Raw genomic sequence first — 26383 nt, 5'->3', positions numbered from 1 at the left:
TTAAGAGGGTTATTCAATCTTAGGAAATAAAAAAAAACATGGCTACTTTCTTGCAAAAACAGCCCAACCCTAGTCCTCAGGTTGTGCTTGGTATTACAATTCAGCTCCATTCGCTTTAATAGAACTGAGCTGCAAAACCTACACCTAATCTGAGAAGAGTTGTGCTGTTTCTGGAAGAAAGTGACCATTCTTTTTCCTAAATCTTGATATTCCCTTTAAGCTTTAGTGATCAGACAAAGGGACTGGCTAACAGTCAAAGAAAATGTGATATCACATGACAGCCATGCATAAAAATTACTATTGATGTAATGCAAGGGAAGATCGGGTCTGTCACAGAGGTACCCTATCTTTTTCCATATTCAAATAATTTTATTATTTTCTAAACAGAATAGAAAAAATACAATATCACAAAAGACTAAAGGCTATAATAAAAATCCCACCATTTTTAAAAATTCTAACTGTCTCTTCATATACTGTGCAACCCCCCCTACCCCTATATTTCATCTCCTGTCAAAACAGGGACTCAACACCTAGGCACCCCATCTTTAAACAACCACTTTAAGCAGAAGAAAAAGGGCATCGAAAAACTTGGTTCAGTTAAAATGTTCAGCCCTATAAAGAAGTAGGTGGACGTTCTCCAAAAACGGCTTATTTTGGAAAGTGTTCAGGATGGCTGTTCTCACATTAACATGTCTGGAATGACAAGCTAATTAAGATGGTTTGGAACAGTAATGTATTTAGACAGTACATGTGCACAAAGCATTCATTTGTTATTACATAGCTACCAATTGTTTCCAACTCTACCAATGCAATAATTACAGTGGTGGAACATGGTGTTTTGGCACCCATTACAAAGACGCAGCACTGCTCCTATGAGTCTAGGCCGGAGCTCATAGCACAGCTTCATGCCGCTGCTTGTATTTATGATCATGTTCTAGTTTCAAAGTAAGAAAAATCCGACTGGCTCCTGAATTTTATTTGGTTGACTCTACCAAAGTATTTCTAAATACTGTCTTATATGCTATTGCAGAGCAGCTGTTAGCTTTAACTACTTAGTAGGTCGGAGCCTTTTGCATCGCTTGCAACCAGTTTGTCTCAGGTTACTCAGTGTGCTATAGACATATATGGTAGCAGGATTGCCATTATGAGACATCCCACTAGCTTAGGGACAACTGAAGATTATACATTTTGCCTGCAGAGCAACACCTGAATAACACCTATATGCCAGAAAAAATTATAGTGTTAGGTTCCTTTAATCTCTCCAAATTTTAGTTAGATTGGGACGTTTGAATCAAGTCAAGTCATTGCTCCACTGCTCTCTCTCGACTTATGTGCCCCATTCTCTAGTTGCCAATTTAGACCTTCGCAATGCCCGCCTAGTTTCTTATGAAAGGGGTTATCCAGTGAGACAAAAACATGGCCACTTTTCCCCCTCTCTTCTCTCCAGATTGGGTGGGGTTTGAAACTCAGTTCCATTGCAGTAAATGAAGCTTAATTGCAAACCACACCTGACCTGGAGACAAGAGAGGGGGGAAAGTGGCCATGTTTTTGTAGCGCTGGATAACCCCTTTAAGACTTTGGAATGCGTTTTCTATGGTTGGATATATAACCTAATGCCATGTTGTTCAGGTGCTTTTGTTTTCAGTTTAATACAAAGCTATGGACTATAAAACAATGTGCCCTTGGTTTTGTTTATGGTTCTATTTCTGTTCTGTTTTTTTTTTTTGTTCTTGCCATACATGTCGGCTAAACTGGTTTGGTTTCTTGCATTTATATACAACGACTAGTGGCCTCATCTAGTAGCTGACATAGTGCTTCATGGCCTGCAAGCTCTGTGCCTTTAAGATTGTCAGCTTCACATCAGACCTTGCATATGAACGTAGTTTGCCTAATTCATGTGTATACTTGTCATTAGGGATGGTCCGAACCTGCCGAGGTTTGGGTTCGTACGAACCTGGACCCTCTGCAATGATTCCCGCTGTCTTAAATCTCAGTGCAGAGGGTGGATACAGCGGGAGGACCGCCTGGAAAACCGGGATACAGCCACAGCCATAGGCTGTATCCCAGTTTTCCAGGTGGTCTTCCCGCTTTATCGGACCATCCCTACTTGTCATGTAAGCTTGTTTTCTTTTTACTTTTTGACAAAAATTCAATAAAAAAAAAAAAAACGATTGAAACAAAAATCTGATGTATATGGGCAGCTTTATAGGATGTCTTCTAATATTCTAGACATACTCTCCTGACACGCTGTTGTAGTTTCGGTATAAAGCATAGGAAAGTATAGATGAACTGAATCGTTGATATCTTCTCAAACATCAGCCATGTGTTACAGAGAGTACATAGATGACCACTGGATTACTGAGAAAAGAAGTAGTCTGTGTATCCTTTGGCTCAACACTATAGATCAGGGATGGGGAACCTTCGGCCCTCCAGCTGTTGCAAAACTACAGCAAAGCTGTTCAGGCATGACAAGAATTGTAGTTTTGTAACAGCTGGAGGGCCGAAGGTTCCTCATCCCTGCTATAGAGTAACAGGCTGAACTGGATGGTTGGATGGATGTTAGAGATGAGCGAACCGAGTTCGGGTTCGAGACGATCCGAACCCGAACGTTCGGCATTTGATTAGCGGTGGCTGCAGAGCTTGGATAAAGCTCTAAGGTTGTCTGAAAAACATGGATACAGCCAATGACTATATCCATGTTTTCCAGATAGCCTTATGGCTTTATTAAAGTTCCGCAGCCACCACTAATCAAATGCCGAATGTTTGGGTTCGGATCGACTCGATCATGCTCGAGGTTCGCTCATCTCTAATGGATGTTTTTTTTCAGCCTTACACACTATATAACTATGTAGTAATCCAGCGTCCAGGGAAGAATAAAAACTCTTATACCAGTTACACAGAATGCGTTTCAGGCATATACCATCTAACACAATACATTGAGTAATTCTGTATTATTATTTATTTGCACTGAGTGGGTTCTCTTCTAGGAAGCCTCCTCCGTGAGAGCAGCTACAAGGAACAACTCCGGAAATAAAAGTAACTAAAGATCTAGGAACCAAGAGCAAAGCTGAGACCTGGACCCTCTTATTCATCTAGCTTACATAGCCAACATATAGCTAAATAACACTGGCATGTAACCAAGACCATGTAATAATACCGCCATGCCCAGCAAACAACATACAGTCATACACATAGGCATTATCTCTTTTATATGAGCCCAGTATGGATTAGTTATTTGCGCCCTGTACATACTGCACAGTGACATGTGAGGTGTGTATGTAAGGTGTGTATGTGTCTCTCTTCTGTACATGCCGTATGTTTTATTTGTAGGAGTATCTGTAGAGCAATAGCCCATTATAGAGGAGGCTGAGGGTGTGACAACATAAAAAGATTGCCACACAAGCCATATACACCCCACACACCCTGCACACCCCCAACTTCAGTGGTGAATGTATCCCTGGATTTTTATTTCTTTAGAAACTAAAATATAAGTATAAAAATAAACATGAAGAGTGAACGTAGATCTTTTTCCTTTTTCCTAACTTGCCCTTGCTTAGCTGCACGCCTACATTGTCATTGTCGCCACCTCCACCAGATATCCATTTATTGTGATCTACAGAAGACAATTACTGGTAGAGTAATCTGGAAGGAGCAAGTGCAGACACCCACCCGTCATACTATTCTTAGTAACTCTTCCTAATAACCGTAAATTATAGAAGATTAAGGGCTTTCCCCGCTTTAGCAGGTGCATTTGTCAGGAACCAATATTTCTTCATCCATGATCCGACCTAATTGCTGGCGTGTTTTCTATAATGAGTCAGTTCTTGGTTCTTTGGCATAGTTCTGTTTAGTATCGCATTGATTCTGTACATTGTCTTGATGTATATGAAACATATGCACATTCTGAAGAGCTATTTCAGAAGACCCCATAGATTGGATTTCAGAGGGCCCCATAGATTGCAGCCACAGATCATAAACACGTTTTATACGCTAGAAAAAAATAATTTTTTTTATAATAATTTTTACCCTATTTTGCTCTATATTAGTGCAACATATAGTATTGTTTAGCCTGAGCCTTGTGGATGATGAACAGAATGCTAGAACAGCAGTGAAGCCTGACACTTAAAGGGGTTATCCCAAGATTCAAAGTTATAGGGAAAGGGATGACTTGTCCAATTGGTTTCAGCTCAATTCATTGATTTCTGAGCATTCCCAAGCTCAATGCTTAACAATGGTTATAACTCCCATAGACAGGGTGGCTGTAAGGCCTCCGCTCTTATTATTGATGACGCTCCCACTGGTCATTTTTAAAGTTAATAATATTTGTTTATAATATTGACCATTATTTCATAAGAACGGCCGTAAATAATGATCATGATCATGATGTTGTACATCAGCATTGCAGCACATAATTTTAGTTGCATTGTGACTGTCAATAAAGTGGTTGAATATGATTAGAAAAACCTGGCTGATTTATTTATTTTTTTTAAACAGTGCCACATGTGCTCTCAAATTTTGTATGGTATTACAACTCAATTTGATGAAACTGCAATATACAAGAGTAGTAGATGCTTCCAGCAGATGTGGTTGGTAAATCTACAGTAAATGAACGCAAACCTGCCTGGGATAAACATATATCTATCCTAATATAATAAGGAAATAAATAACTAGATGGAACAGGGCGTCTTTTTCTCCTGATCATCCTCTCTGTTACTAGGACTATAACCCAATCCTGGACACCTACCAATCACCTCTAAAGCTGATACAGAACACTTGTTACATATAGGTATTGAGGTAATGCTATGTACAGATGGGAGTCACAGCTTTCTGTCATGTCTGGATGACATCTGAAGAACCTTTGTACAGGTTGTGCTTCCATCTTGCCACTAAATCAAGCTAATAAAAGATAAAAGATGTCGCATCACCACCCACTGTAGTGGACGTACTATGTCATTTGCATCTGTTTTATTAGCGTTGCTGCCAAGCTAAACAGATGAATGGGGTAAAAAGTCTTCTTACCCCCTGTAAATGACAAGATGGCTATGTAATGTGATTGTTACATAGGTCTCAGGATTGCATGCACAATAATTCTTACACTGGAGATGCACATAATCCATTCCCCTGACAACCCACAGGATATAGCATGAATGTTTGATGGGTCCCTTGATCCCAGTTCTGACAGGCGTGACAGCCGTACACAGATGGAGAGGTGGCCATACGTGTGCATGACTCCCTCTATTTAAGTCTATGGCGTTATAAAAAGCCAAACTGTGGCTATGCCAAATCCCCTTTAATACATGGCGGCTTTACAAGTCCTGTTCTAATATACAATACATACTCTGCTAGGTTGACACCTTTTTGTTGTAGACAGAGTGCATTACTTACATTGATCCTAACACTTGGCATTAATCTTTTCCATGATAGCACAGCATAGAGAGGGCATTACCTGCATCACATTGGACTATGACTACACAGAGACTGAGTAGGTAAAAGACCTACTGGGACAGTGAGTGTTAGAAAGATTCCCACATACAGCTATGTCAATGGACTGTTGAGCAGACTTACCAAACTACTTGGATTTAGCAATGTTTTCCAAACCCGAACTCTCTGTATTTGACCCCCGCCATCTGGAGAAGTTGGATGCCACCCTATGGCTGTATCCATGTTTTCCAGGGCTCCCTAGGATGGCATCCAACTTCTCCAGATGGTGGGAGTCAAATATAGAGCATTCAGGTTTAGAGAATGTTGATGAACCAAAATAATTTGGCAAGTCCGCTCAACACTAGTTAAAGGGGAACTAGCCCCCCTCCCCCCGCCAGGGCTTGGCTTCTAACGGACTCAATTGGCAGAGCATTGTACAAAAACAGCATGGAAATGGTGTTGAGGATGAAGGTAAGAGACATAGCTTCATCCTCAGCACCCTGTGTGCACCTGGGAGCTATGAGCAGGTTAGATTCCCCTTTAAGAACTTTCAAAATGTAGCAACACAAAACCAAAAATTCTGCCAATCCATGTGGGACTATTGGTTGTAGCTTAAAAAATTAAAATCCTTAATGCTAAAAAATGAACTTAATAGGTTAAATCCTTCTGCAGATTACCAATCAACTAATGTGTAATGAAAGTAATGTTGACGCAGTAGCTGTGGGGGAAGGGGTGGGGTCGTGTGAGTATAGGCTGTTTTTTCTATTTTTAATCTACCCCCCAACCATGTATACACAGGATTTTGGTCAGTATTTCTGCCAGTATTTTGGTCAATATTTCTGCCAATATTCTGGCCAGTATTTTTTTTTATCAGTATTTTAGTCAGTATTTTTGCCAGTATTCTGGTCAGTATTTTTTATCAGCATTTCTGCCAGTATTCTGGTCAGTATTTTTGTCAGTAGATTGGTCAGTATTACTGCCAGTATTTTGCTCAGTACTTGTAGCCAAAACAGTGTTTTTGTTGCTTTAGAACACCACACAAATGTCCAAAAAAACTGCTATAAGTTTTTCCTGTGTTTTTTTTTTTTTTGCAGTTCTTCAGATTTATTCTCATTTTTATGTAAAGTGTAAGCCACCATTTTTATTCCCTGTATTTGATAATCTGCATGGATTCTGTAATTCACCCATTGATATAGGGACATACGGGTTTTTGGGTCTTGAAAATCTGCTAAAACTTGACTAGCTCAATAATACAATCATTGATATATATATATATATATATATATATATATATATATATATATATATGTTATCTGGGGTCTCCCACCCATTTCTTACCTTCATAATAATGTATAGTAGACTCTCTGCAGCACAGGGTGAACTCTGCTCTTTGCATCTTCTATTAATCCATGGCACGGACAATTATCTTTGACAAGTAACACACGGCCGAACATACGCACCTGGCGTCCTTCCTGCTCCCATCCTGCATCTGCTTTCTTTTATAGAAGTGATTTCAAGGCTATAGCCAGTAAATAAGTGAATAGACTCCATGCTGAATGAGCTGGCATGTGGGTTGTTGCACTTACTGTTCTTCATCATGTTTTCCTTTGGGTGGTTACTCATACAATGTGCATTGTAAACGGGCACTTTTTGTCGATTTTTTTTCTTGATTTTTGATTTAAAGAGAACCTGACATCACTTTATTGCTGCCCGAACCACAAGTCATTGGGGTGGTCCTGGTTACTTCTTCCTGCCCGGCCAGACTTGATTGATAGTTCTCTCCTTGTACCCAAACAGTGACAGATCTATCAATCAAGGTAGGTGGAGTGGACAGAATCTGTCAGAAACCGCCCTTATGACTCCTGGGTCAGTCTGTTTACATTTGGTGTTAAGAACCTGTGATGTCCATACCGCAGATATAGGCCAGGTCTATGGCATATACATATAGGTATATACTTGACCCATAGATTTAAAAAATGTTGACTGAATATTGGTACCTGGCTGCATAGGAAAGCATATGCTGACCCTACACAGCATCAACAGTCCCTTACTTATCCCTGAAATGTGAACACATTGACCCTTGTAACCAGCACTTGGATATGCAGAGGGATAAAGGAAATAATATAGTTAGGATATGAGTACAAGCGTTTAGGGTAAAAGAGCCTTCCTTCCTTTCCAAGTCCTATATAATAGATTTCATTCATGAGCCAGGGGCCACCCAGTTAAGAGAAAGTTCCACTCTTCAGGTATCTATTTGCTAAGGTGTTCACCTTTAAAGGGGTAGTTCACAAAAAAAATCTTTTAAATCAACTGGTGCTAGAAAGTGCCAGAGATTTTTTAATTTACTTCTATTAAAAAATCTCAAGTCCTCCAGTAATTAACAGTTGCTTTATGTTCTGCAGGAAATCTTTTATGGTTTTCTATGGGTTTTCTATGGGGATGTGCTTCTGCTCAGGACAGTTCCTGATATGGACAGAGGTGGCAGCAGAGAGCACTGCGACAGACTGGAAAAAATACACCACTTCTTGCAGGACATAAAGCAGCTGATAAGTACTGGAAGACTCCAGATTTTTTAATAAAAGTAAATTACAAATCTCTGGCACTTTCTGGCACCAGTTGACTAAGGGACGCATCTTTCTCACCGACACTACTTTGCTTGTCGCAAGATTCACTTAATTTCGGCATTTGTGAATACATCCCAACTATCATGCATTATAGTACTGGGACCCTTTTGGACACCTTAAGATCATGGACCCTTTGTTCAAATTTATATTGTGGCTTCCACTTCTGCATTGTCAGATCTGCTGCATGATGGACAGTAATGGCAACCAACACACCCCATTGACTAACATTGAATTTTCTGTTCATTCCATGGAAAAGATAATGCTATATGCTGAGATATTCTTCCTGTCAGATATGATGGACTAGCTTTATACTTACATCTCTCTTCATATATAAAGCCGCAGTGTTTTGGGTGGATCTCATTTATTTAAGCAGGATCTGCCAACAATATAATGGTTGGCAGGCTTTCCCATGAATTTTCCCCATCAGGGAAGACAGAGATTGGACAGGGTGCATGATCTAGGATTGACCTCATCCATAATAACAGCCTATTGTGCAAATGGCTGCTCTCCTACTGTGCTCTATTGCTATTTTGATTGAATATTCTGGAGAATTAACTCCCTATGTGCACCATAATTGTAATAGCGTATCCATCTCCATTGGTTATAAGATTGTGCCTGAGGTGTCTGGCAGCAATTTATTATTCTTATTTTATTCCTTTTGAAATAAACATGTGCACTAAGCCAACCCAAGCGTGCACATTTCCAGGGTGGTCCGATGAGATACTGGAACATGTTCTTTTTTCTAATCTGTTCTTATTTTCTGACTGTAATTTTATTGTTAGTACGTAATTTTGGTGGCAGCCATTTTGCCTGAGCTGCTATTAACAGCGTTTAGTGACATGCTTTACGGCAAGCCCTATAGACACAGACACAGTGAGTGTCTCCAGACCCTATTTTTTGTAAGCATGCTTTGTAACCTCTGTGACCTGTGCAAAGGTCATTACACAGGGAGGGGAAGGCTGAGCTGTGAGCCTAATCTATTGTTTTACTATCTGGATAGGGACTTTGCAGTGAATCTGCAGGTAATCCACAGCAAAATCCACAAATATTCATGGCGGATTTTAACATCCTAACTAAAGTCACACGAATATGGGATGTGTTTGTATGAGAAACTGACTTTCTATGGATTTAAAAACAATAAAGTCTCATATACTATTCACATTCAGATAGAAGGAGAAAAATCTACAGCTACTGAGGATGGAGGCCTGTTCCTCTTCATGATATGCTCATGGGTATGTTACTTGCAAATATATATATTTGAGAAGGCAACTGAAAAGCTAAAAGCAAACACATCCATATTTGTTCTTAGCAGCAAACAAAGTTTGGCAAAAGCAGGTTGAGGAGCTGCACAGGCTTGACGTGTCTCCTCAGGACCGACTTGCTTCACAGATGAAGGGAATGTGTCATCAGAAAATAAATTGTTATTTAAATCAAATTTTATTGTTAACGATTTTTTTGGGATTTGTTGGTGTTTTTTTTCCACTTTTCTATCTATATCTAAAAAAAAAAAAATCCTAAAAACTTTGCACTAACATCACTGCTAAAACTAAGTTAAGACGCCCTGTTCTATATGGGTCACTTTCCACCGTACACAATAGCTGTAGCTCATAGCTCAGCCTCCCCTTTCATGTAGAATGACATCTGTACAGGTCCCACAGCATGCCCAGAAAACATTCCAATTCTAGTGAATATGGTCTTGGCCAGACTATTGTGTCTATGTCCCTGCTGCGCTCCTGTCTCGGGCAATGATTGGCTGTCACTTCAGAGACGGCCTCAGAAGCTCCAGCAGCAGCTCCGGTGAGTGGGGGATGAAGGGAAAAGGCAGAAGGACACCAGGGGAGGCTGGAAAGGTAAGTATAGCTTAATTATTTTCTATATAAAGCAAGGGCTGCACGGACTAAGGTATCCACCATGTTCTTTGAGTAAGATGTGGTATTGTCCAAGCCATAGTGACATCGCAAAATTGTGAAATGGTCAGCTCATCCTCCGAGAAGTCATTTTTATGCTTTTCATCTTCTCTGAAATTTTCCGTAAACTCAATTATGACTTTTAAAAATTGATATTGAAAACCACCGGGGCAGGACGGATCGATAATTCTGAAAAAAACGACCAAGCTTAATTAAGTACAAGATGTTAAGTGAAAAGTCTATAATAATGATTCTTCTGCGTCCTGATAACCCAAGCGGTCGGTGATGTAGATACAACGATCCGTTCTTCTGATCTAATTTTCTGATGTGACAAAACTGACTGTGTCCAAAACACAACGCTGTTTGTACGGCAACATGTCCTCATGTCTAGGAGTAATAGGAAACAAAGGCCTGAGAGGGGGTTTTGTTCTCTCTTGTGAGGGGAACAATAGGCCGAGTTGTAATGTAAAGCTGATGATTTTATCCATCTGCCATTTGTAGTGAGCGTGTGTTTATGTGTACACAGGTGCTTCACTTTCATGTACGCTGCACACACCTCTCCTACATTATGGGAGATTACATGGCAGCCTGTATGTTTTTCTATGGGTAATTTGCAACAAATATAAACCATGTCATACCCTCTTGGTTGTTTTTACCCATAACAGATAATAGGTTCATTCATGCGGGTCACTAAAGATTGCAGTTTACTTTTTTACTTTTTCAACCTTCGCACATATATATAGATGAAGGCTTTCTTTAGAATGCCATCATACAACTTGGAATTGAGAATCTGAAATCAGTAGTGTTGAGCGGACATGTCAAACTGTTCGGGTTTGGCAACGTTTTCTGAACCCGAACTCTTTGCATTTGATTCCCCACGGCTGCAGAAGTTGGATGCTGATCAAATCAAATGCTGAGTGTTGGGGTTTGGGGAATGTTGCCCAACCTAAACAGGTCTGCCTAATGCGAAAAATCACAAAAATGTTTATGAAAGGATACAGAAGAATAAGCAAATGCAAAATCTGTAACTGGGCCCCACATCTAGTGAGTGTCATTTGTAATACCCGTGTTTTAATACATGGAAAAAAGTCCTTTAGGCCCCCCCAGGCTCCAGGACATGGATGCAGCTGCACCCTCTTCCTCCATTTATAACTATAACAACAAAAAAATTAGCAGCCCCACTGCAGAGTGCCCACTACGATGTTTGTATTTTGTATGGTTTTTACTAGAGATGAGCAAACGTACAGTAAGTTCGAGTTTGTATGAACTCGAACACTCGGTATTTGAATTCTGGGATCCATTTTTTCCAGGCAGCCGCAGTGCTGCATCCATCTTCTCCAGCCACCAGGATTCAAACATCGCCTTTCTTTTGGGGGGGTGCCTTAGTTTAGGGTGGAGGTGCCTTATTTTTTGGGGGAATGCCTTACTTTAGGCTAGTTGGGGTGTCTTATTTTAGGAGGATGTCTTACTTTCGGGGAAACACGTTAGGTTGTGTTCACACAGTATTGTTCATGCAATTTCTAAAATCCATGTCACAAAAATAAAAAAAAACATAAGTGAAACTTATTCCTATAGTTTTCTGGGTGGCCACACACACACACACACACACACACACACACACACACACACACACACTCGATTCCTTCATGTAGAAAAATGATGTACTAAAATTGCTGAGAAATCGAATAAAAAGTAAATAAGAAAAGCAATTTCCATGTTTTCATGTGGACAATGTTTATTGACATTTGGGCAGCAAAGTGTGTATGGGAAAAATGTAGTATGTTGCAATTTTTATGCTTCCTATAGAGTTGTAAATAGGAAATAATCTTTTAGGTTGGTCTAATAGATTTTTAAGCTGTTTGTTAGGAACCTTAAAGCAGGACAAGACAAGACAGTGAGCCCTAAGCTCAGCCCCACCCACTGTCCTCTACCTACTTGCCACAATCCGCCCTAAGATGGCGGCGAGCAACTGGGCGGCAGTCCCTGCACTGGCTAGGTGGGACACAAAGACAAGACAAACAGACAAAACACAATGAAGAATAGTCGACAGTCCGGGTCACAAAAATAGGGCAGCACAGTACAAAATCACAATCCAATAGCAGAGTCAAAAAACAAGCAATATGGTCAGGGGCAGGCGGCTAGCAAGGATAGTCAGAACACAAGGCAGAAGGGTCAGAGAAAGACAGATAATAGCAGAACCACTAGGAGGCAGAGACTAAGTCAATAACCAGCCATAAGTCCACAGACTGGGGTTAGTTATATAGGAGGCCAGGGCTCTGGTCCAGAACGTAATTGGACCATCCCCCTGATCTCCAAGCACAGACAGCTGAGAACAGAACAGATCCACTGGCAGGAAGACCTGTCAGTCACAGCAGAACCAAAACACAGATTAACCATGACATGGCCAGACAGAATTCAGCAGGTGAATTCGGGTGTGTCTCCCAACAAAAGTCAGCATATAAACCAGTGTTCACACACTGCGAACAAAAAAACAAACAGAATACAAGAATTTCAGCGCCTTCTCGGCCGCACAGCACGAGCTGAGGGGCGCATAATGCTCTGCAAAGATACCATACTGACACTGTTTATGTGTATTGTGAGCTTCAGAGAGTACAAACATACAAACCATTGAGTTTACATCTAAAAGACGTATTGATTTTCCTTCCTGTACACATATGGCTGTCAGATTGCTTTCTTGCATAATTGTTTCTCAATTCTAATATATAAGAAGCCCCTAAACAGCATGAATTAATGAGTCACTGTCATTCTAAATAACTTTTGACTTGTCATCAGGCATGCCAAAAGTTATTGATGGTTGTGGGTCTCACTGCTGAGAACCACTGTAATCAGGAGATATAGCTGGGGAAAGAGCACAGCAGCAGTGCGATCCACTCCCAGGCCCTTCTCTAATTCCGACAGTTTAGCTGCATAGACTATTATGAGGCTAAACTACTGGAATAAGCGAGGGAGTAGATTGTACTGCTGCTGTCTCCCCAGCTACATCACCTCATCAAAGCAATCAATTACTTTTTACTTTTAAGTTATTTATAATGACAGGTACTCTTTAAGGATTACTTTAAGATTGTACAGATGACTTGAAGTGGTACTCTGACATTTAAAGAAAAAAAATTACATGTTGCTGAGTCTGGTCCATAGCAGAAAAAAAGCTATACTTACCTACCCCTGGTCCCTCGCAGGTCCACCCCTTCTGTTTTCTGCCTGCTTCCGAGACGAGAGCTCACAGCAAAATCTGCCAACAACAGTCTTGTCCCATGTTGCCCATTGATTGACTGATTGAGCAGGTCCTGCTTTGAGCTCTCATCTCGGAAGCAGGAAGAAGACAGCAGCGTTTGACAAGAGGTGGGTGCGCACACATTTACAGTACATCCTTCAGAACATACAAGTCCTATCTAGAATGTCACCATGCACAAAGATTTTCCAAACTGACAAAAAAGGGTCAACACAGCAGAGGAAGCGGGGGGCAGTGGAGAGCAGCAATGGCAGAGGCAGGGGAAGGTGAGTATGCTATCCTTTTTAATGGTTAAAGCGACTGGTTCACTTCAAATGTTTCAGCACTAATGTTATAATTGAAAAAATATTTTGGCTTTATTAGAAAAATCATGTAGAATGACTGTGCATTGTATAGATTAGTTGATTCTTTGAAACAAGATTAGAAGCACTTCACATCCTCAAAGTAACCTCTTCATAAAGCCATCTCCAAATTTAATTGTTTGCCTCAAGTCACCTTGAGAAATTGACTGACCCCTAGCAAGGAGTGAGAATCTATCCATGAAGATCAAGAATAATGCTCCTTCCTAATTATCTTAAATACTGGTGATTGCTGAAGCCGAGCTGCTGTCCCCAGATAATGATGAGTGATGTCAATCTTCATGCAGCCCATTGTGATTGAAATAAGGAGCACAGCGATTGTTCATGGCAGTGCAGCAAAGTCACAGGGAGCTGGAGACATAAACATTTCACCTATTATCAATTCAAGCCTTTGTCTTTTTATGCCCTTATACTATTTTTATTCACTTCTTGCGTCCCCATACTCTATTTAACTCCCCTTGCGCCCCATACTCTTTTCAATCTCTCATAAAACCCTATACTATTTTTATCCCCTCTTGTGCCCCATACTTTTTTTAATCCCCCTTGTGCCCCCATACCCTTTTTTAACCCACATTATACCCCCATATTCTGATTAAGTCCTATACTCTTCAAAATGCATCCTGGCCCCATACTATTATTATGCCTCCATTTTACCCCCATACTCTTTGTAATCCTCCCCATGCCCACATACTCTTTTTTAAATCCCTCTTTTGCCCCCACACTATCATTAATCCTCCCTTGCCCCCATATTTTTTATAAAGGAGAAGTTTGGTGATTTCAGAAAACAAAAATGACAGCCGGTGGGGCAGGGGGTAACATAATAAACAATCACTACTTACCTCTCCCCATGCCCCAGAAGTGCCGGTTCACAGGCTCCGGGACCACCGCCGGAAGGCATTTTCCCTTGATTTCTGATGTCGTCACGACTCGGGTCCCACTCCAGTCACTGACTGGCTGAGCGGGCAGCCCATCAACCGAGTTGTGATGTTTGAGCTGCAAGATAGCCCAGAGTGGCAGGACAGCACTGGAGAGGCACGGGGAGAGGTAAGTAATGATTCTTTATTATGTTTTCCCTGCCCCTGTGAAGTTCTCTCTGCCCTCTCTCTCTCATATTGGCGGACTTCTCCTTAAAATCTTCTTTTGTGCCCCCATACTCTTTAGGCAAACATTAATTTTCAAAAAATGGAACTCACCGATCCCTATAGTTTCCCTGCCAAGTCACTCTCTCTGCCTGAGGCTCAGATACATACAGCATACGTATACGTATCATACATATGTATGATATAGTCATGTCCTTCCCGCCAGGCATCCTCAGTTGCTCTGGATCACTTATAGGCGGGAGGCCTATGCAACCTGCAGTCTACAAGTCAGGTGACAAAGCAGATAGCTGATGGCTCTCCACATAGGGATGGCTTTCATCTTAGTCTGCATCCTGAAGACACATAGTTGACAGTGGCCAGGCCAGACTGCATCATATGGGATCATCATTTTTATGTCTTTGGACACAACACGTTTCCTTAGGTTGTCTGATTTTTCCTATAAAAATACTGATTGTTTACATAGTTATTTTAACATGGGGTTGTCTTCTGCTTTAGTATTATGGTCAATATATGCTTCAGAGTCTCGATCGCTCACTGGTGGACCAGACTCATGCTGTATAATGCTGCCAAGCTCTACCAGGAAGTTGAACTGCCAATATAATGTCTATAGGGAAATGGTGAGCCCTGAACCCAGCCCACTGTCCCTGCCTACTTGGACAATCTGACCTAGGCATTAGACGTTCCCTACTCTCACTAGGTTCAGGAGACATTAAGGGTAGTGAAGTCAACAATCCAAGTCAGAAACCAGGAGAGCGCAACAATAACAAAAAAGACAGACAAGCGGATACCAAAACTAAGTAAGGGTCAATACCAGCAGGTCACGTCAGTGCCAGAAATAGAGCACTTGTAATAGGCCCAGCACTCCTGCATCTCTGGTAATGATGCTGGGGCCACAGACACACTCCCTTAGTTCCTTATTTCCTGCCTGGTCACCATGTCAGCAGGCCTAGCAGCCTGGGCAACCAACTCCCATCTTTGTTGCCATGCGGGAGGTGCACTGATTGGTGCTGAAGCAGGTGGGGTTAGGTTTGGGACAGCCATGGTGTTTTTTTTGCTCAGTGGGTGTTGTTTTGTTCAGTGCCATGGTTTGACGCCAAAGCTTTTCTCCACTTAGGAGGTTCCACTCTTGGATCAAAACCCAGTGATATCCCATCTTCTGAACCTTCTCGTGAGGTCCTGTTTATTTTCCTGTTTGGATTACTGTTTTACTTTTTTGACCTTACTTCAGTGTGTACTGACTCCAGTTGGGTTGGGGGCTCTAATATGTTTATGCAAGTTGTAAAGTCCATACCTCCTTGTGGGGATTATAGGTAACAATGGCAGGTATCTCAGACTCTGCACCTAAGATTAACCTGCCCCAACTATATACTACCAAACCGCTTCCAGCTTACAGAATGTGCTGCTCTAAGACCTGGCCAGAATACCTTCCATCTTTATGTCTGCTGCCATCTAGGAATAGGGAGAATAGCACTTGGCATAGTTCAGTTATACACCATGGGGGAGATTTATCATCCCTGCGTCTGACGGATACTTAAAAATAATTACAAATATTTACGTAGAGCAGCCTCTCTGCACAAAACTCTGTGATTATTTTACAGTATTTTCCAAGTGCAGCCCTCTTTGCCTAAAGGGCAGGGCAGGGGGTATGGCAAGGTGGGGAGGAGGTATAGCCTCCTCCTGTGCCTCATTTTTCATGATTTACCCCTGCTAGCAGGTGGAAAACATTGAGAAAATCTATGCTTGTTCGGATTTACTAAGTGCCGCACTAAATCCAGCGCAGTGCACGGGGGACGGAATTTATTTAGTGCACGAGTATGCCAGTTTGATAATTCTCCTATCATATATATATATATATATATATATATATATATATATATATATATTGTTTTGTAATCCAGTTATTCAGAGTTACATAATCAGATGTCTATATGTCTATCTATATTGTTAAAATAATCCTCAAATGTCCTCTAATTTCACCAACATCACCTGGCAGTGGCCGACCCGGAGAGCTCCATACACTTTATACTGACAGCCAAACCAAGTATGACCTCTGCATCGGTCACAGAGCATGCCTAAAAACTTTTTTTCGTAACTTTTTTTTTCTCCACACTATTGTGGGCTAATGGACTGTTAAAAGAAGCTTTGGTAAGATGGCTTCCCCCATAATTTACAATTCTTAAAGCGTCACTGTGACTTCAGAAAACTTTTGACATGTCATAGAGACATGTCAAAAGTTTTGATCGGTCCGGGTCTGAGTGTTCAGACCTGTACCGTTCAGGCGATAGACATGCTATGACATTTCAAGTGACGCTGAAGTGACAGTGACGCTTAAAAAAAAAAAAAGTATATATATACATATATATATTTTTTTTTCCACTTTAAGAATTTTTCACTTATTTGTACTTGTTCTATACATCCCATAATCCAGAATATCTTGATTTTACTGTAATTCATATTTTACACCATAGTTTTCCAGAAACAATTGGACAGACTAAATCCTCTCCAGTGTAAATAAGCCCCTTATATAATTGGGCAGTACTATTGTTCTGGATATTAGCATATTTAATAGCATACCATGATGCTGGCTGCTAAAACATATATATATATATCATAATGGTTTCATCCGAGCAATGCTCTTTGTATGTGTAACCCACACCCTCATGCTAATCCTGTAATTACTATATTCACAATGACTTCTATAAACTGACACTGCTTCACCTGCTGTACAGAGAGAATTCCCACATGAACCAGGGCATTGTGAGCAGGTGGGTGGCCTGTCATGATAGCTACGGGGATGCCAAGAAAAGAGGAAAACCATTAATCCATCCAGGATATGATACGACCATCACATACTAATTGATAGACACACATAATAAACATATCATATTAATAATGGTAGGCCGCATCGTGAAGGAAGAAATTGTTTTGCACTAACACCAGACATTGGTATAATTATTCTATGTATCCATGGTAGCAGCAATTGTTTCTATCTAACCAACTACATTTCCATTGTTTCAAAACTATTGTTTTGTTACCATGGATGCACTGATTACTGTTAAATACTCGGTAGGGACTATTGACTAGATATTCTATTGGACTTATTATCCACAATATACTCTTATTGTAGAAAGAGTCACAGAATATTAGCTGCGTATTAGTTAACACGGTCTGCTACGGTCTTCTAATTTAGCAGCCCTTATTCTAGTTGTATAAGACATTACAAAGGGTCATAGCTATAGGAAGTTTGGAGGTAGCAGTTGCAGCCAGGCCCCTGAGCCTATAAAGCCCACTGACCAGTAGTTGTAACACCGCTACTTGTAACTTTACGACGATTCAATCTGCTCGGCACAAATCGATTTTACTGTGAATTTCCCAAAAAAGGTGGATTTGTCCAAATCCAAATTTTTTGGGATTCGTTTAGGATGAAATTTGGACAAGAGCAAGGACTCCTATCAAGGGTGGAAATCCCAGCTTCTATACACATAGTTCACGTCTGTCGGGCTGGACTGAGTAGTAGGGCTTGGCGTAAAGGTGCAGGGACTCCTCTCTTTTAACAGGTGTTACTGTTTCTGTATAAGTATGACTTGACTATTAAATTGAATAGAATCTTAGGCCTTATACATATATTCAGTATCCGCTTTCCACACGCACAATCTACAAAAAATTACGGATTGGGCATATGTAGTGCATCCGTATTTCTGTAAATACTTTTTTTCCCCAACATGTCAAATATAACTCATCCGTATTTTTTTACGGAAATACGAATGACAAACAGGTAACAATCTGTAAAAAAATAGCGGATCCCATTGATTTCTATGAGAGGATCCTTAAAAAAAAATCTAGGTCCGCACTAGGACTAGAGATGAGCGAACCTCGAGCATGCTTGAGTATATCCGAACCCGAACTTTCAGCATTTGATTAGCGGTGGCTGCTGAACTTGGATAAAGCCCTAAGGCTATGTGGAAAACATGGATATAGTCATTGGCTGTATCCATGTTTTCCAGACAACCTTAGAGCTTTATCCAACTTCAGCAGCCCCAGCTAATCAAATACCGAACGTTCGAGTTCGGATGGACTCGAACCCGAACCCGGTTCGCTCATCTCTAACTAGGACGTGTCCTTTTTGTTTCCAGCATTATTTTGCGTCCTTGTAATCTACTGATCGTGTGAATAGCCCAATAGACAACAATATGCACTTACTCGAATACCGAAATACAGATCCGTAGATTACGGGACGTAAGGCCTTACAGATTATGAATCTTAACAATCTTAAGCAAGTGCTTCTGATGTCAGGTAGGCTGTCACAGAACGACCAGAATGAGGACAAGGTAGACATGGACAGTGGGCCTTGAACTCGCCCACCCAAACGGAAAACGTGCTACAAAGTCAGAATCCAAAGAGAAGTCAGAAAAACAAGTGCCAAGGTCAGATAAGCCAGGTATAGGAATAAAAAGGTTATACAGAATATATGCTTATCAAGCTCAGTGAGACTAATAGCCAGCAATGACAAGGAGATCAGAGGAACATAATATAGGAGGTCAGGGGCCCGGTCCACAACATGATTGGACCTTAGATAAGAACAAACTGACAGGCTGAGAGACCTGCCAGTCAAACATTAATAATTGCAGCACAGGACGAACCCCCCACCGGTGTCACGGAGCCGGGGCCTGGTAGATTACTAGGGACGCCATCGATATCTGTGAAGGTATCCGTGATGTCACCTGGTCGGAGGGGTCATACATGTAGACATTTTTGTACATCTCTAGGTAGATGGTAGCAGTGAGCCCATGTGTTCCAACCATCTAAGGCCATCACCTGGGGATTTAACTAGGAAAGTCAATAACTCATCCATAAGGAATAAACAGGTTCCATACACATTTAAAACAGTTTCTTTTTTTCAAGTTCAATATTTCTGGTGAGTTTTGTCACAAGTGATGCAGTATATGGTTGAGCGCCAATACTAAACACAACCCATGGGTGGCACCATTCCTGGAAAAAAGCAGCCTTTTTTTTATATTTTTTTCACTGAACCTGCCCTTTTATTGTGGCTAAACACTGAAGTCAGACCATAGTAGGTTATGTCGTTGCACTGGTTCTATAAGTTATGGAATATATCTGTGGTTCGCATTGTATATTTATTATCCAGAAAACTGATATACAAATAAAAAAGACCCGGCCACATCAACACTAACATCCTCTTTTTGTCAAGCCTCTGTCAGTTGTGCAACCCTCATACCTAGCAAATTATCGAGAGGACTGTGTCATTAATCTTCATTTTATGGTGTCTTGGAGAATAATTTGTAGATCTGTTATTTGCATTCTCTGGCCTGGATATCCTTCCAAAAATTAAGACAGCTGGCGGCTCTGTTATAGCATGCCGAGACATTGCTGAATTTAATGTGTACTTTGATTGTAGTTTTGCAACAACTGGAGGGCCAAAGGTTCCCCATCCCTGGTTTATACCATAGATACTGTGGATAGGGAATAACTTTTCAGAATGTGAATAATCCTTTAGGTGTGACTGCAAGTAACCCTAATTCCAATATCCCCCTTCATCCTCATGATCCACGATATGTGAACAGTTTGATCAAGATCCTCTCACTGTAGAATTTGGGAAGCTGGGATTCCATTACATAGAAGCAACTGACATGTAGAATCCTATCCTAGTTGTAGCCAGATTTTCCATTACCCAGGGCAAAGATTTGGTGTGGTGCTATAGCCCACCTAATCTTAATACCCTTACTGGCACCTGTCCTAGCTCCTAGGGGCACATCCCTCGCCCCACCTCTTTTGCCATGCCCCTAAGCATCAAAAATAAAATACGTTTTTCCCATTTATAACCTTATGTCATAACAACAACAACCCTGAAAATACCATCTTGTTTTCCGCTAATATTTCAGCCTAGAAATATTCACATGCAAAAAAAATAATAAAAAAAATAGCTATTTTAGAAAATTAAACAGGGGTCGGTGTCATTAATCTTCATTTTACAGTGACTCGGAAAATAATTTGTAGATCTGATACCTTAGCTGCCTTCTCCTGCCTGGATAAACAGCTTGTGTTTTCTCCATCCAGTATGCCGCTATACCAGGCTGTAATTGTAATATAATTGAAATGTTATGATGGATGAACTAGATAACTCACTGTGAGTTACGCTGCACGAAATGTTTTTCTTACTTAATTTTCATTACATGATGGTGTGTCACAGGATGTGACATGTGCTGGCTATAGTGATACCGCTCCTGATTACCATAAAGAAAGCCGGATTCTCATTAATACGCATGACGGGTTATGCAGCAAATATCATTTGCAGGAATTACATCGTTTTACAAACTAATATGAAACTTGCAATACCGGCTTAGTGTATCATTGCAGTTTAAAGATGTATTGATCATGTTGGGTGTGGGCAGACCTGTTTATTAATCTGGTAGTAGTATTATTAGTGTAACAAGTCACTCTGGGCCACTAACAGATTCAGCTTAGGGCTAAACCAGTAAGAGGAGTTTCCTAAAATATCATGAACTACATTGTAACAATTGGATACTGTAGTCATTTACTTCTGTAGAGAAAAATGTAGCCTGACCAGGGATTATGAAAAAAGACATCATTATGGATCGTAGAGATGTAGGCCACATGCAGACAGCAAAGCTGCATAAACTGAACCATTAAATGGGGTTTTCAGGAAAAACAGATCCAATCATCGATCAGTGAGGGTCCCAGGAGTCGAAGAACAGTGGTCCTAATGGCAGTTTTTTAAACCTCACTCTGACCTCCTTATCTTGACTGGTAGGAGTCCCAGCAGTTGATTAGACTTATAATCAAAACTGAGGTTTCTAAAAGTTTTAGGTCTTCAATTTGTGTGTAAATGATACATTTTTTTGCAAAAAACATTGAAAAAAAAAATATTTTTTTTTTTTAATTGTTTAAGGGTCCTTTTACACAGGCTGATGTGGGGCCTTGCAAGGACATAAACTACTGATCGGCGATGATTAAAGGGGTAGTTCACAATTTTTTATTTTTTTTTCAAATCAGCTGGTGCCACAAAGTGCCAGATATTTGTAATGTACTTCTATTAAAAAATCTCAAGTCTTCTTACACTTATCAGCTCCTGTATTTTCTGCAAGAAGTGGTATTCTTTTCAGTCTGGAGAGAGGTTTTCTATGGGGATGTGCTGCTGTTCTGAACAGTTCCTGACACGGACAGAGGTGTCAGCAGAGAGCCCTCTTTCAGACTGGAAAGAATATACTACTTCATGCAGGACATACAGCAGCTGATAAGTAGAGATGAGCGGAACTTTCGGACTTTCGGTCCGAAAGCCGCTCACTCCAGTGCGATGCCTGCAATCCCGGGTGCATAGTTGCGCTCCCGGGAATCTGCGGCTGGGATCTTCCAGGGAATTCAAGATACATTCCCTGGAAATCCAGGGAATGTATCTTGAATTACCTGAAAGATCCTGCTCATAGATTCCCGGGATCGCAACTATGCACCCGGGATCGCAGGCATCGCAGGCATAGTAATTAAGCTCATCCCTACTGATAAGTACTGAAAGACATAGGGAGTTTTTAATAGATGTAAATTATAAAACTTTTACTGGCACTTACTGGCATTAGTTGATTTGAAAGAAATTTTTTTTGGGGTGAACTAACCCTTTAATCAAGTGACCCGGCCGCACAAACGATCCTTGTTTCCTTTGTGCAGCCATGGTAACTGACAGCGCAGATATGCACATATCTGTGCTTTCAGTTTCCAGATGACATAAGCAGTGCATACATAGCTTATTCCAGGGTTACCTGTCCTTGCCTTCTCCAGCTCTCCTGTCCTGCTACTGTATCTTCAGGCTGCCCTGCCTCCTCCGTCAATCATTCTAAAGGAGGTGGCGACGTAAAGATACAACAACCACTGGAGCTGGACAAGAGAACCTGTGATTGTGAGGCTAGATTACACATTAGCACAGAAGGTATGTATGCACCGCTTATGCATATCCCTGCTGTCCGCTTCCCTTTCCTATAGGCCGCACATCCCCTGTTTATCTAGGATGATGTTTGGCTGATAATGATAAATTTTAAAGCAGGCTCAAAAAAATGCATTTAGCTGAGGATCGAGTGCTCGCCTGCTAGTCAGCTGATCACTGACATGGGACAATTTTGAGATTATGGGAGGCCCGGTAGTCAGAACCCTTCATGATCATACACTGTGAATAGGGGATTTGTTCATGATGGCAAAAACGGTGCTGCAACTACAAGTCTGTATAACTGCTGTAACCAGATACGGTGCCTCTATGTGAGGACCATTATACTTACGTGCCATGTAGATACTGAAAACCGCCAATCTAGCTGCCTCCACACTACTCACCTTGCCAGGAGTGAAGCAGTGTCTAGTCTAGTCTAAAAGCAATCAGTATTGTTTTTTTGACACAATAAGCCCTTGCATCACTTAAAAGAAAAGAAGACGTATGTCATGATGCGGCCACTAACAGTTGACCTCATCGTAAGTTCTAGTCCTAGGTTGGCTAGTGGTGAAATGTGTTAAATCTATACAAAAACAGTAGAGCAAAATTTTACTCAACTTTTTATGATGTTGAAACTATGACATTGGGTTCCTCTTCATAACAGACACTGTGGAAAATAGAATTGATTGTTTGTGCTTATTTGTAAGTAAAGTCAACCTAATAAAAGGTGTAATGCTCCAAAACTGCTGCGAGGCAAAAACCGTCACCACCACTGACGACAATAGCCGAGACAATGGTAATGGAAGAATTGCAGATGGAAAGAGACAAGAACATTGATATATGCACAGACTGTGTCCTATTAATGGAGTGAGGAGAGACGATGGATATGGAAAATCTATGGCAGGGAGGAGTAGGTAAGAATAATTTTACTATATGTGTCACCAGCTGTTTTGCAGGAAATTGACATTTGTGACTGATTTACTGCTTCTTTACCCAGCAATCTATTCTGCTTTTTTAAAGGGAAACTAACAGCAGGTTAAAGGAGTATATTTTTATAGGACTCAGGATGCTGAGTAGAGATGAGCGAATCAGTCAAAAACTTGTTTTGCGAGATTCTCAAATATTTGGTCAGATTTGCATCTCATGCAAACAAATCTCAATAAAACAGCCAAACTATTGTAGCCTCAATAATTGGACTATTACAGAGTAGAGATGAGCAAACCTCCAGAATGCTTGAGTCGATCCGAACCTGAACTTTCGACATTTGATTAGCGGTGGCTGCTGAAGTTGGATAAAGCCCTAAGGCTAGGTGGAAATCATGGATATAGTCATTGGCTATATCCATGTTTTCCAGACAACCTTACAGCTTTATCCAAGTTCAGCAGCCCTAGCTAATCAAATACCGAACGTTCGGCTTCAATTTGACTCAAACCCGAACCTAGTTCGCTCATCTCTATTACAGAGTAATGTTTTGTTCATTTGCTATTGTAACAGTGTCAAGAATTGGAAAATGTCAAATTTTCCAAAAATGTCAATCAGCCAGTCAATCCTTCATTTTTCCCCCTACACAGCAGTGGACTTTGGTAGATAAGCAGTGTAAAATCAATTTTCTCAGAGAACAGCAGTGGACATTGGTGCATGAGCGGTGTAAGATGATGCTTTCTCCCAGAACAGCAGTGGACATTGGTGGACCAGCCACATCAAATCAAGTTTTTTTCCTTGGACACCAGTGGATGTTGGTGAATCAGTGGTGTAAAATGATGCTTTCTCCCAGGACACCAGTGGTCTTTGGTGGACCTGCCTCATCAAGTCAAGTTTTTACCTAGGAGAGCAGAGGACGATGATGGATCAGCAGTGTATACTTACCTTTTATCCATGGACAGCATTGGACGTCGGTGGTTTAGCTTTACAAGGCACGATCCAACACACATGCTCAGACAAGTGATGAATAGTAGAAATTCTGCCTGGGAAATTCCTAATAGTGAAGAGAGCGGGTAGGAGGGACAGAGAGGGGGTGCAGGCCTAAGGCACAGGTACTCTAGGCCATGCCCAATTGACATTGAGCTGCAAGTTTAAAAGTTGTTTTTTAGGACAATAACTGCATCCCCTGCCGAATGGACCCCAGGACAGATCTTGGAATAAAAGCAGCTATTTAAAAGCGGTTTGGGGGGCTGATTGTGGGTACAGAGTCGTTTTAAATCTCAGAGGAGATAGTGGTGTGACCTCCGTTGTTTCTTCTTGCCGCTGCAGCTCTCCTGAAAGGCCATTTATCAAGTGGGCAGTCACGGACAAATTCTGTCTCTGGCCATAGAGCGAACTCCAGATGCCTGCACTTAGGTGCATCCAATGAGAGACAGAGAGCCCCAAAGAGTTGCCAACGTTCTTTTGCAGGTATGTGTGTATAGATGGAATAGCCTTGTTGAATAAGAAATGGTGGCTTGGCACTCTCCATCTCGGTGGTGCACAAGCCATCAGGTCCCTAAATGGCTTTTTTTCCACTAACTGGAATGGAAGAGACTGCAGAGCAAAAAGCTTAGCCAGGTGTGCATTTGTTAGAATATTGCTGTCTCCTGGTGATGGCTTCAGACAGTGACTGCTGCCTCAACAGTGGCGGTGTTTCGTCACTGTGCCCTACGGAGGAGGCAGAGGTAAAAGTCAGGGACTGACTGCTTTTAAAGAGAACACAAACCCTGGCTCACAATGATGGGGTGCATGGTGGTAGCTGCAGCCATTGGTTTTTCCTATCAGGAAGTGGTGTGGGGGTCCCGTGTTCTTCCAGGCAGTGTGATGGTGGTGCTCCATATGCTGACTCATGGCGCCTTGGTTTGAACAAAAACCCCAACCCACTTTCTGGGCACAGATGCTGCAGGTGGTTGCATGGTCTTTGCCACCACTGACACAGAAGAACTGCCAGACCACTGATCGCAGTGGGTGGTTCTTTGGCTCTTGTGGAGTGCTGCTACTGCCTTGGGGTACCTGTTGAGTGCCTGGGCCTTGACAATGTCTACTGGCTGAAGCTTTATGCCTACCCCTTTTCCTCTGGACCCATGACCTGACACTGGGTCACTGGAAGATGTACAGCTTTATCCCCTGATGATGATGCTGAGGATCATCATCATAGTTCAGGACAAATGTTTCTTCTACTAAGCTGACATTGTCAATAGACATGCGATACGAGACTGGACTTTAGCTAGAAACATCCTGCTCTTGACATGGATTGGTGGTGGCACTACTCTGGGGTGATCCTTCAGATGACTGCTGTCTCCGAAATTGACTACTGCCTACCATGGAGCTGGAACTTTTAAGGATCCAGTCAACAATCCCAGGCTGGCTGGTATTCACCTGCCCACTAGGTGTAATAGGAAGCTGAAACTTTCCTTCAATCCAGTTGGTATCACCATTTCCATGAGCCTGTGTTCCAGTTAGACCACCTTGTCTGCCACCTTGGCCACTGGCACTGGCCATACCCTGAATTGGGCCAGATTTTTTAGCACTCTTGGATAGGGATGGTCCGAACCCACCGAGGTTCGGGTTCGGCTGAACCCGAACGCTTGGCATCGGATTCCCGCTGTCTGCCCGCTCCGTGCAGCGGGCGGATCCAGCGGTAAGACCGCCTGGAAAAATGGGATACAGCCTATGGCTATGGCTGTATACCATTTTTCCAGGCAGTCCTCCCGCTGGATCCGCCCGCTGCACGGAGCGGGCAGACAGCGGGAATCATTACCGAGGGTTCGGGTTCGTACGAACCCGATCCAAACTCGGTTCGGACCATCC

The sequence above is a fragment of the Dendropsophus ebraccatus genome, chromosome 7 (genome assembly GCF_027789765.1).
Source record: "Dendropsophus ebraccatus isolate aDenEbr1 chromosome 7, aDenEbr1.pat, whole genome shotgun sequence".
NCBI classification, from domain to species: domain Eukaryota; kingdom Metazoa; phylum Chordata; class Amphibia; order Anura; family Hylidae; genus Dendropsophus; species Dendropsophus ebraccatus.
The sequence above is the reverse complement of the archived record's forward strand: the minus strand, read 5'-3'. Positions refer to the sequence as shown.